At 39.4% G+C, this 12,034-nt stretch overlaps 1 protein-coding gene across 3 annotated transcripts in view; it reads right to left on the bottom strand.

Annotated features, from left to right (window-relative positions):
• LOC126195222 (fibroblast growth factor receptor substrate 2) overlaps nucleotides 1-12,034 on the bottom strand; it is a 45,546-nt gene that overhangs the window by 13,602 nt on the left and 19,910 nt on the right. The window lies entirely within an intron of this gene.

Below are 12,034 nucleotides of genomic sequence, written 5' to 3'. Positions count from 1 at the left end.
ATTTTTGCTTACTAATTCCCACATAAGCAGCAGACCATCTGAGCCAGTCCACATAAAACAGGAATTCCACATTATATTACACTTCTAAGATGTTTGCTAAAGTAGAAACATAAAAATCCTATATAACTTGAGAGCAAAGGAGCCTTCTTTTGCAGCAAAAAGCATCTCCTGTGGATGTCAGATAAATTTGCAAGTCTAGCATTCACTCACTGTGAGAGAAAATACTCTTGGTCTCACGTCGCAAAGGGCTCTCTTGGTGACATCTATCTGAGAATCATAGGCATTTCAGTTGATAGCATGTCTTGCACATCTGTGTGTGTGTGTGTGTGTGTGTGTGTGTGTGTGTGTGTGTGTTAGGTTGTGTACATTCCTAATACAGACACACTGCCTGCTGACTTACAGGCATCATGACTGTTTGTAATAGAGCAACGTGGGATTATCCTACTATTTGTTCTTACGCCACTCCTGACTTCAATACATTTTTTTTCCTTATTTGATCTTATTTTGTTAATAGTATATACACAACAGTTACTCAAAATATCTAATTTCTTATTTAAGCTTTCTTACGGTTTTAATAGAACTTCGGGAATCCACGTTTTGTAAATATTGCTCTCCCACAAAATAGCAACTACCCTTAGGCAATGCACTAATTACACTGATATTACTTAAAAAACTTATGTCACTGTCTGTTGCGTCTTTGTCTCTTTTAAATTTCCAGTTTTTTATTTTATTATTTAAAATGTAATAAAAGGGTATTTTACCATTTTGTGGTTCCTGTATTAAGCACGCCTATAAATAGGTGTGGCACACAAAAACACCAATCAGTCGGTGTTTAACTAGCAAAATGTACAAATTGATGTGACAATATCATTACATAAGATCAGTCAGTATTCAAAATGTCAACATCTACATGATTCTCATGTCAACCTGCATCAGTGCCAAAATGATAAAATGTGAAACCACTAGATCAATCAGAGTAATGTAGAGTATTAAACAAATCTGCGACAAGTGAACTTTATGAATGTTTGTTAATTAGAGTATCTTACTGATATGTATTTAATATTGAGACTCCAGCATATTTCGAAGCCAATCAACAAAAAGAGAACCTTATGGACAAAGAACATGAAGTGATCGAAAATCATTGTTACAGTGTTGTGTGCTTTATTTGGTAAATGTCAGTCAAACCCATCAATAGCATGATGACGACTCAAGACAACAGGTTGTGAGATTTCCGAAGGTGAAGAACCAGGTCAATAAACTTACATTCTGGGAACTTACATATTGTTTCTACAAAATTGTTTTTAAGAAGGGACCCTGTGCCTTTCAAACCTTTCAAATAGACATTTCTAAACATACAAATGTGGTTCCCTTCAGTACTGAAGCTTAATTTCCTCCATTTGAGCCCTCCATTCTGTTGAAGTAACGGAGCCCTCTGCTATGTGGCCTCTATTTTATACCACATTTCTCTCATTGGGAGACAAGCTGTGTGGGGGAGACCTGGAGAGATTTTCAAATTATGTTATGTTGCATAAAAATATATGCTCCATAAGCCACTGAATACTGCATGATGAGCAAACTTTCTCTACTATTATTAGCTATGCTCTTTACTTGTTTGATCTATGTGTGTGGAGTGAATGCCCACAGTCCTTTGTATGTGCTCTAATCATCTTGTATGCTTCTCAAATTAAATGAATGATGGAGTAAGCTGTTTCATGACACATTTTAAATACTGATTCATTAAATTTACTGAGTACTGTTTTCCAAGCTAACTCTCATCTCTCTTCAAATATGTTGCAAGTGCAAACCAATATCACTTTCTCAAACCTAGTGCCTTACAGCACATCTCTGACTGCAACTGACCTCTTCCTTGTTGTTTATTTGAAGAGGATCACAAATTTTTAGGAACAAATATTATGCAATTTCTTTACCTTTCTAGTTCTCATCTTTTCTGTGGCCTACATGACAGTAAAAATACAACTGTTATTAACTCTTGGAAAAGTGTGTGCCCATCTCAATAAAATTTGCCTTTCATTACTGTTTCCAGTTTAAACGTAGAGGCAGTACTAAGCAGTACCATGTGACAGGTACAATTATCTACTGAAACAAGAAGCTCTTGTCTTTATAAAATATATCACCGGTCTTTATGCAAAATATGAACAAAATTTTAAGGACTATATTAAGATAAAATATGTTTTCCATTTCTTTACCTTCTTTATTTATTTTTGTAATGAAGTCACACCCTCCGCTCCACACAAGCACCAGAACTCCACATCTGGTGACAATCAGAGCTCCATACGCAGTGACCATCGGACCAGGCCTTGTCATAATAGATGAAACCTAGTTTGTCCGTATCTTTCCCCTCACTCTATGGTGTGTGTGTGTGTGTGTGTATGTGTGTGTGTGTGTGTGTGTGTGTACTGACTGGGACAAGATTTTCACTTTAAGACAGATGAAGCAAATTTTAATATTTTCATTGCAATTTATTCACTCTCAACCAGGATTACAGGTTGCCCGTAACCCATTCTTACAAACTACTACACGTGCATTTCAAGTTGATGAATCAATTCTTTTACAGCCAAAGTCTTGTAATTTTCTGTTCAGTGACACTGTTCTCCAACTCTTTTTTTTGACAGTGCGGAGTAATACTGATCATTTAGTGGCACACCCGCCCTGCTTGAAAGTTTGTTAAAATTGAGAGTCGTTCAAGTCTCATGAGTAGCTAGAGATGGATGAATTATTGACAAAAGAACTTCCATGATCATGTGAAACTCAAACAAATGAACTGAACCAACACAAATATTGCACTGTTGTACAGGGTTTCCAGCTATGTCACTGGCATCCTGTGCGTTAAAGAATCTCTTACTTCTTAATCATCATGCAAAAGGCATGACTACACTCTTAAATTGAAGGATTCACCAGTAAGAAATCTCAGTTAGAATATAAATAAAACACTACGATCATTAGAGAAAATTTATTAGAAAAAGCCCCTGTATGATTCCATACCAATCATGTTGCCAACATAAAGAGCAAGTACTTCTTGTCAAGCTAACCAATTCTCACATGATATACTTAGTTAATAGTACAGACTCTTATAGGATTCACTGTTTAACCTCAGTCAAGAATCAGAGGACAGTTGACACAAACAGCCTTTCCAGACACTGAAATTATGTAAGGAGCAGCTGGGTTCAAACCACTGTCTACTCATTTTGATTCAGGTTTTCCAGAGTTTCTAAAATCTTTGAGGCAAATGCCAGGCTGTTCCTCCAATGAGAACGGAGTCAACTTTCATCTCCAACTTTCTACAGCTGAGCTAGTGCTCTATCTCTAAGGCCCGCAGTGTCAGAGGCAGTTTTAAGCTTCAATTTATCTCCGTTTTTGTCACACAGTGCAGTCACACATTGTAGTGACAGTGCATTTTATTAGGGTAATCGCCTGTCTGCAGATATACAAGGATGTTGTAAATAGTCTTCATGGGTTTGCCGCGGGATCATGTTGTGCAAATTCCACAATATTTCCTCGGAGTAACTGTCCAACATCTTCAGGTGGGCTGCGAGGGATTAGCCGAGCAGTCTGAGGCGCTGCAGTCATGGACTGTGTGGCTGGTCCCGGCGGAGGTTCGAGTCCTCCCTCGGGCATGGGTGTGTGTGTTTGTCCTTAGGATAATTTAGGTTAAGTAGTGTGTAAGCTTAGGGACTGATGACCTTAGCAGTTAAGTCCTATAAGATTTCACACACATTTGAACATTTTTTTCTTCAGGTAGTTCAACCTTGCTGGTCGCTAGGTTGCTCCGAGAAATATTGTGCAATTTGCAAAACATGATCCGGCGGCAAATCTGTGAAGACTATTTACAACATATCTGCTGGGAAAGCTTGAAGAGTCACATATAAGGTTGTTACTTTTAGTATTCTTAACCAATACACATTTATTTACTATCACAACTCTCAGAATGTAGCTTTTTTGCAGTATGATTTATGGCTGTTAAGCAGACAGCAAATTACCTTTTGCAAAGAACCTTTCATTAGATTACGAATCAATATCTGAAACACTGGAAAAGATGAAAACTGAGCCAGGTAAGTTGCTGGATAATATTTGCATAAATTTACTAGAGTTTCAGAACTATAAAGTACATTTTAAGGGAGAGGACTGGGAAAGCATTTATGGGGTGCATCAAGTTAGGCATTGCACAAAAGGAGCTGGGTAGGAAACATCACCATTGTTAAAAAAAACTGTTGTTATAATAGCAGTCCGCTGCTCGTGGTCTCGTGGTAGCGTTCTCACTTCCCAAGCACGGGGTCCCGGAGGGATCAGGGATTTTCACCTGCCCCAAGATGACTGGATGTTGTTGTATCATCTTCATCATCATCATTCATCCACATTACAGTTGGAGGAAGGCAAACGGCAAACCACCTCCATTAGGACCTTGCCTAGTACGGCAGTGCTGGTCTCCCGCATTGTTCCCCTACACTCTGTCAAGATGCATGGGACTTCCATTTCCATTCCCTATAATAGCACTCCAGTATATAGTTAAGGAACTTTGTAAAGGACACAAAGAAATAAGTGACACGATTGAGAGAAGAACAAGAATGTTTATTACCCAGCAGAGGTCATATACATACATACTATTTTGTGCTTATTAAAGTTGAACAAATCTGCTCCAAACAAGGTTATCTAAGTAAAGTAAGAACTGTGCAGACATTTGATAAAAGTATTTGGTTGTTCCCTGGAGGATAGTGATGGTAGGCATGAAATATTATTTTGTTTCAATGGGCACAGCAATGATAAAATTCTAATGTGCTTTCAGTAACCAACAGAGAAACAAAGGCTAAATTTGGTTTCAAAAATGATAATTATGAGTTGGAATATTGTTATTGTTGCATGTTCCATGGATCTTTTGCACAATAGATCGTAACAATATGGAGCAAGTCATTTTACATTCACATCGCAAATCGCAAACTAATTTTTACATACGGTCACATTCTGAACATTTCTAAGGTGTTTTTTTTTTCTTTTTTTTTTCCAAAAGGAAAAAAGGTATACAGATGTGAGTTAGTAATTTCTACCCACCACCTTTTACACTTTACAGTAATACAAATTATTATATGGAACAGAAGGAGTTATCAAGGAGATATTTTCTCAGTTTGTTTTCAGATTTTACTTTGGTGTGTGGCAAACATTTTACGTACCAGAGTAAATGATCAAAATTTTTGGTTGCAGCACTATGCACCCCTTTCTGTACTAAAGACAACTTTAATGTGGTGTAACAAATGTCATTTTTCCTTCTGGTATTGTAATTACGTACATTATGAGATGAGTTAATGAAAAAGAACAAATGATCACTTAATTTTCAAAGGGGTGAGAAAATGAAAGGTAATTGTACAGTAAAAAAAGAGAGCAAGTTGAATGGTTTTTTTTATTATGTGACTCTTTTAAAATCTGAGAGAGAATTATAGAAGGAGAATTAAGGTTTCATGTAACATCAACAGCAAGGTTATCAGCTCTGACTGGGAATGGAAATAGGTCACGTTCCTCTCAAAGGAATGATTTTGGAACATACCTTAATGGATTTAGGTGAATAATGGGAAACCTAAACTGGATGGGCAGAAGGATATTTAAAACACGTCCTCTCAAATGTAGTTAACCAATGCCCCACTGTGGTCGGTAGTATTATGGAAGGTGCAAGTGTGGTAGTAGCTGGGAATGAAGCACGTGCACTTGCACATGCTGCAGAGCCAGTTAGCATCTGGAGACTACTAATATGCTGGTGCTGGAAAGAACAATCAATATCACACGAGTGAAGAAGTGGGAACCTGCTCTGTGACAATATATGGAGTGTTATCAGAATGAATTCTCTATCAGTTCCATTCATTCTCACTAGCAGCTTGTTAATCATTATGCTGACACAATAATGTGAATATTGTTTGCAAATTAGCTGCTGTATAATATGGGCAGCCTCACAGATGGCTTCCCTTCTTGATTAACCAAGTTACTTGCAATAGAATTGGGTTAGGTAAGATTAGTATGTTGCAAAAGACAGATCGTACAATGTGATCGAACCATTTTGCAAGGAAATAATGGTTTGAAAAGGAACAAAGTTCTCATGGCTTGGAGGTAACAAAATGTTACTGCAGATAGTGAGAAGTAGGATCGTTTTTCTGGTACAGTTTCAGAAACTTGTAAGGAAACTGGTCAATGTGTTTCAAATCATGCCAGTATTGGATCATGTGAGTGTGTTTGAAAGAAGTCACTTATTCTGGAACCAGCTGAGTTTGCAAGGGAAATATGCTTGAAAAGTGAGCTGCAGAGTAAATGTAAACAGCGAAGGCAGAAATAAAAGTCCCTGATTTCCAAACACAATTGGAAAAAAAAGGACAAGAGACACAGATACTTACAATTTGTGGCAACATGTGTTGTAACTTGGACACATAACACAACCAGGAATGTTAGTACAACTTTATTAGACTGTGGCATGTACACCTATCGCCATAACATACACTGAGCACAATAAGATAAGGCAAATGTATGCAAGCACTAATAACATGATAGCTGAGCATGAGTGTAGCATGACAGGGCTTAAATAGGCTCTCGCCCATGGTAGGCTCTATTGGAAGTTCACAGTACTGCTCTTTCACGGCACATTCTCATGGATGACACCACACTGATAATCCATTTGGCTTTCAAGCGTGCGCACATTATTTCATCATGCAAAGCAACTCAAAAAGTTTTGTGCCTATTTTTTCCTAAATGATTTCTTTTGTATTGCTTCACGTGCTAAATAATTACCAGAAATGGTTACACCTCAAGAAGGAGCCCAATGAGAGAGTCCAATGTGTAGTGTGGTATGCAGAAACAAAATAACAATCTGCTGTCCAAAGAAATTTTTGATATGATTTCAAAGGAAGCCTCCAGACATGAAGATCATTAAAGCTTGGTACGAGAAGTTCCTAGCCACTGGAAATGTAAACAGACAGTCAGGTTATGGCAGAAAACACATATCTGATGAAATCGTGGAGGTGATCAGAGATATTTTTCAAATAAGCCCAGCAAAGTCAGTTCATCGAGCATCACAAGAGCTACATATCCCTTGTTCAGCAGTATAGAAGGTGCTGCACAAACAACTTCGATTGTGCACTTGCAAAGTTTCAATTGTGCAAGCATTAAAGCAAAATGACTTGCATCTTCGCCATGAATTTGCTACTGAGATGTTGGACCCGTTCAGCAAAACTGTAACAGTCTAGGAAATGTCACTTTCTCTTATGAAGCAACCTTCCACACATATGGGAAAATTAATCAGAACAACACTCACATCTCGGATTCGGAAAATTACTATAATTTTTCGGAATGTGTCAGATAAAGCAAACAGGTGAATATATATGTGCGTGCGAGTGTGCACGCGCTGCTGCTGCTGCTGCTGGAAGACAGCATACTTGTACCATTTTCTTCATCAAGCATGCATTAACAGGAACTGTCTATCTGAACATACTTGGGAAATCTGCTGTCCCTCACTTCTTCCCTTTAGCCAAAGATGATCTTCTAACAGGGTGGTGCATCACTTCACTAGAATTTACGTATTCATGACTTCCTCAAACGAACATTTTCACGGTAATGGATAGGATGTGCCGGTCCAACCAACTGAGCATCATGATGTCTAGACACAACCCCTCTGCATTTATTACTGTAGGTTATGTGAAAGATATTATGTATAGACATTGTGTATGCCTTACCAGTCTGTGACATTGGCAACCTCTACAGAAGAATTGCACATGCAATAGCCTCCGTCACCATAGATATGGGTTGAGGTAGAGTACTCTCCAGATATTTTACAGTTTATGAAATGAACCCATGTAGAAGTGTATTAATTTTTTGTACAAAACTTGTTAGGTTACTTTACATGCTTCTGCAAACTGCAAGTATTCACCATTTGGAAAGCAGAGATGTTTCATGTGATTATCCTGCATATCAATTTGATGATGTTGAAACTTCCTGGCAGATTACAACTGTGTGCCGGACCGAGACTCGAACTCGGGACCTTTGCCTTTCGCAGGCAAGTGCTCTACCAACTGAGCTACCCAAGCATGACTCACACCCCGTCCTCACAGCTTTACTTCTGCCAGTACCTTGTCTCCTACCTTCCAAACTTTACAGAAGCTCTCCTGTGAACCTTGCAGAACTAGCACTCCTGAAAGAAAGGATATTGCGGAGACATGGCTTTGCCACAACCTGGGGGATGTTTCCAGAATGAGATTTTCACTCTGCAGCAGAGTGTGTGCTGGTATGAAACTTCCTGGCAGATTAAAGCTGTGTGCCGGACCGAGACTTGAACTCGAGACCTTTGCCTTTCGTGGGCAAGTGCTAGAGCAGGCTAATCAACCAGCACAGAAATGGTGGTCTGTCAAAGCAATGAATGGGTTGCCAAATAAACATGGTAGCAATCTGTTGATGGTCTAAACAACTGCTAGGTACTCTTTCTTGGTTCTAGAGTAGTTTATCACAGACTTGGAGAGTACTTTGGAAACATAAGCTATCACATTTTCAGCACCTTCCTGTATTTTCACTAGTGGTGGCGTGAAGTTCTGTCTTGGCATTCTCGTCATACTATGGTATGAGTAGAGATGTTAACAACTACTTCAGGACAAGGAAACATTTTTCTTGTACTTCTTTCCAGGAAAATTTGATGTCTCTTTTCAGCAGTTCTTGCAAGTAACGTGACTTGTTACAGAAGTCCTTTCTGAAAAGCTGGTAATACGACAACATTCAGAGAAAGCTTTTCACATCTCTAATCTTTTAAGGAGTCACAAAATATGTGATGGCTCTTACTTTCTCTGGATCAGGATGGACTCCATGAGCATTCATTAAGAGCCCCCAAAATTTTTGTTTTTTGGACAGGGAAGAAGCATGTGCTTGGATCCAGGCAGGGGCCTGCAGTATGAGCATACTTCAACATAGTTGTCTGGTGGCTTGGATGTTTTTGAAATGACTTTAAAAAAAATGAAAATGTCATCCAATTAGCAAAGATATGTGGCCCATTTAAGAGGCAGAAGAAGGTTGTCTGTCATACATTCAAAGTTCGCTGCAGCATTACACAGTCCAAATGGAATAACTTTGAACTCATAGATGCTGTCAGGTGTAATCAGGCAGTAGTTGCCCTGTCAGCCTCATCGAACTCGATTAGGCAGTAACCTGTTTGAATGTCCATGGTTGACAAATAGTTTGCTACTTTCAAGCAGTCTAGGATATCGTAATTGCATACCAATGTGTAGACATCCTTTTCCTTCAGTTGTTAAGTCTTCAGTAATAAATGCAGGAAGGCCATGTACCATCCTTCTTCCTCACAAGCACCACTGGAGACGACCTTGGACACTCTGAAGGTTCAATGATGTCATATTGCAGCATCTCTTCCGCTTCCTCCCAGATTACCAGTTATTCAGATCGGGACACGCTACATGAGTGCCGGCTAACTGGTGGATGATCTCCAGTGTTGAAAAGGTGTTTTACCATGGATCACTTAGTCTACCTTTCCTCCACTCCGTATTTGAAAGCATCCAAAAACCGATGCACAATGGCTAACACTCATCAACACTGTTTCTCGGTTAGACCAGATCCTACTGGCAGTTTGACAATAGCTTCCTACTCTGTGTTGTCTGTAGTGGTAACAAAGCATAATTCTTTGGCAATGGCACTGAGCTGCCCTTCCTGGACTGGTTCAGCTGCCCCTATGCACATACCTTTAGGGGTGAGTCATGGCTGCTTGTGACAATTACTGATCCAAAGTTCTCTTTGACCATCTCCAATGTTTATGGTCATCACTGTCATGTAGATTTCTTTTAGGAGCCTGAGAAGCCTTCTTCAACTGATGAAAGTTTCACAATTTAACTGTGCACCTCCGTTATTGACAGAAACTCGTCTTGTTGATGATGGAGGGATAACGTCGTCTTCAATGACAAATGACTGCCCAGGGCAATCTTTATTATATGCGCTTGTTAGAATAGTTCTATCAGGAGCTATGGTCTTGTATAGTCAATGACTGCTTGTGATACCTGCAAGAAGGCCCTTCTGAGAAGAACATTATGACTACATTCTGTTAAAATAACAAATTATATGGAATGTGTGCTGTTGGCTGGATGTATTTCCCATTTGTGACATTCAGCACAATTGATTATATATCATGGAACATAGTCTTCTTTAGCTGACGATGATAAGCTTTTGACATTATACAAAGGGAAGTCCTCAAGTTGATGTGCACCCAGACAGGTTGTTCATTGATGATGATGTCTAGACATATATGAGATTTGCTGACATGCTGGTAACTGTCATCTATAGAGGATTTTCATATGTAGCAGCCACAAATCCAAAGATGGTTGCCTCATTTAGCCTCCTGAATTTAGTGGCTGAGCGAGTGGCAGGTATCTGTGTCTATAGGGAACAGCTATGGAATGTTGGGGAGCCACTTTGTCCAGGATATGGTGATGGTCTTCGGCCCCCAGATCAATTATAATCATCTGCAGTTGACTTGTATATATAGAACTGTTGTGATGGTTGACATCTGGTGGTATAGTAGATGTAAAAAACTCACCTTCTCTCCCTGCAGTACCATGTGTCAAAAAGGTATCCTCCTCCCTCCAAATGTCTGTTCTTCTTTGGGGCAGCATACTTGTTGGGTGTTGGATTGTTGTTCCACGGCTGTTCATAAGTCTGTGTTGGCTGAGTCCATTGTTCCTGGCAAGTTTGACTGGTGGCGGAGATTGGTGCTACGGATACACACACTACTTCTTCAACATTCTCTATTACCTCCTGATGTATGGCGTCAACATTCATTACTGCTACCTCTTGCTTACTTGGTTTGACAGTTCTGATTGCCAATCACTGCAGTTTCTCTTCTCACACTACCTGGTGACAGAGGTAAGGTTGTAGTGGTCTTCCACAACTTAGGAACCATATTCAGGAGTCGATCATACTTCTTTTGTCCGACTCATTTCTGTAGCATTTCCTCAATGTGCTGGCACCACTTGATGAATTCCTTGATTGTTGTCACATTCTCTATCAGAATCATTTGGAATGAATCTTCTGTGATCCCTTCCATAAAGTGTGAGATTTTGTTGGCTTCTTCCATATTCAGATTTACAATGTGGCATAGAGCTGTAACAGACAATATGCAGGACTGTGTTGATTCCCATGATGCTGGGGCATGTTCTTCAATTGTTCTTCCATTAAGTTGACTTTGTACTGATTGTCACCCAATGTTTTCATGAGTACAACCTGGAATTTGTCCCAGCTACTGATCTTCTGTTGATCGTTCTCGAACCACTGACAGGCTGTGCCATACTTGTAAAAGCACGCATTCGCCAAACACATCATGTCATCTAACTTAGTGTATTTGTGACTCGGTCAAATCCTTTCAGCCATTTAATTGGATCCTGATCAGTGTCTCTGGAAAACAGATACCTGATATTAGCCGACTTGTTGCTGTTTTGCAATCCACTGGTATCCTGAATATATGGACCTTGGAACAATGTGCTGTCTATCCATGTATGTGATGGCTTTTATGTTGCCAAGATGGAGCCAAGGTGAGTAGATCTTCTAAACTACCCAGCATCTCCAACAAACAATGTTCTGTCGTAACGACACTCGAGTCCAAATGCAAAAGCAAGGTCATCAACAAAGCCCAAGACTCAGCACTGAAAGCATGTTTACTACGAACACCAACATACAGCCAGAACAGAACTGAACTTCTCTATGGAATGTGCTCTTATTTATAAAACACGTGGAGTACTTCAGAATATACAAATGTTAGAAACAGAAGAAATTTTTAGATCCTTGCAGAAATGATAAATACTACATAGTAAACAACTGCTGGTGGTCAGGTTTCAAGCGGTGACCCACAGCACGCCAGCCAGTGACGCTAACCAGTACACCACGCTGCATACACTTCAGCTCATGGAAATACAAATAGGTAGCTATGAAAACATTACTGAAGCCATGACCAAAAACAGAACAATAAGCACCATGCTTGGTTCATGATATTTTGTCCTTTAAAATG

This window comes from Schistocerca nitens, chromosome 7 (genome assembly GCF_023898315.1).
Source record: "Schistocerca nitens isolate TAMUIC-IGC-003100 chromosome 7, iqSchNite1.1, whole genome shotgun sequence".
Lineage (NCBI taxonomy): Eukaryota > Metazoa > Arthropoda > Insecta > Orthoptera > Acrididae > Schistocerca > Schistocerca nitens.
The sequence above is the reverse complement of the archived record's forward strand: the minus strand, read 5'-3'. Positions and strand labels throughout refer to the sequence as shown.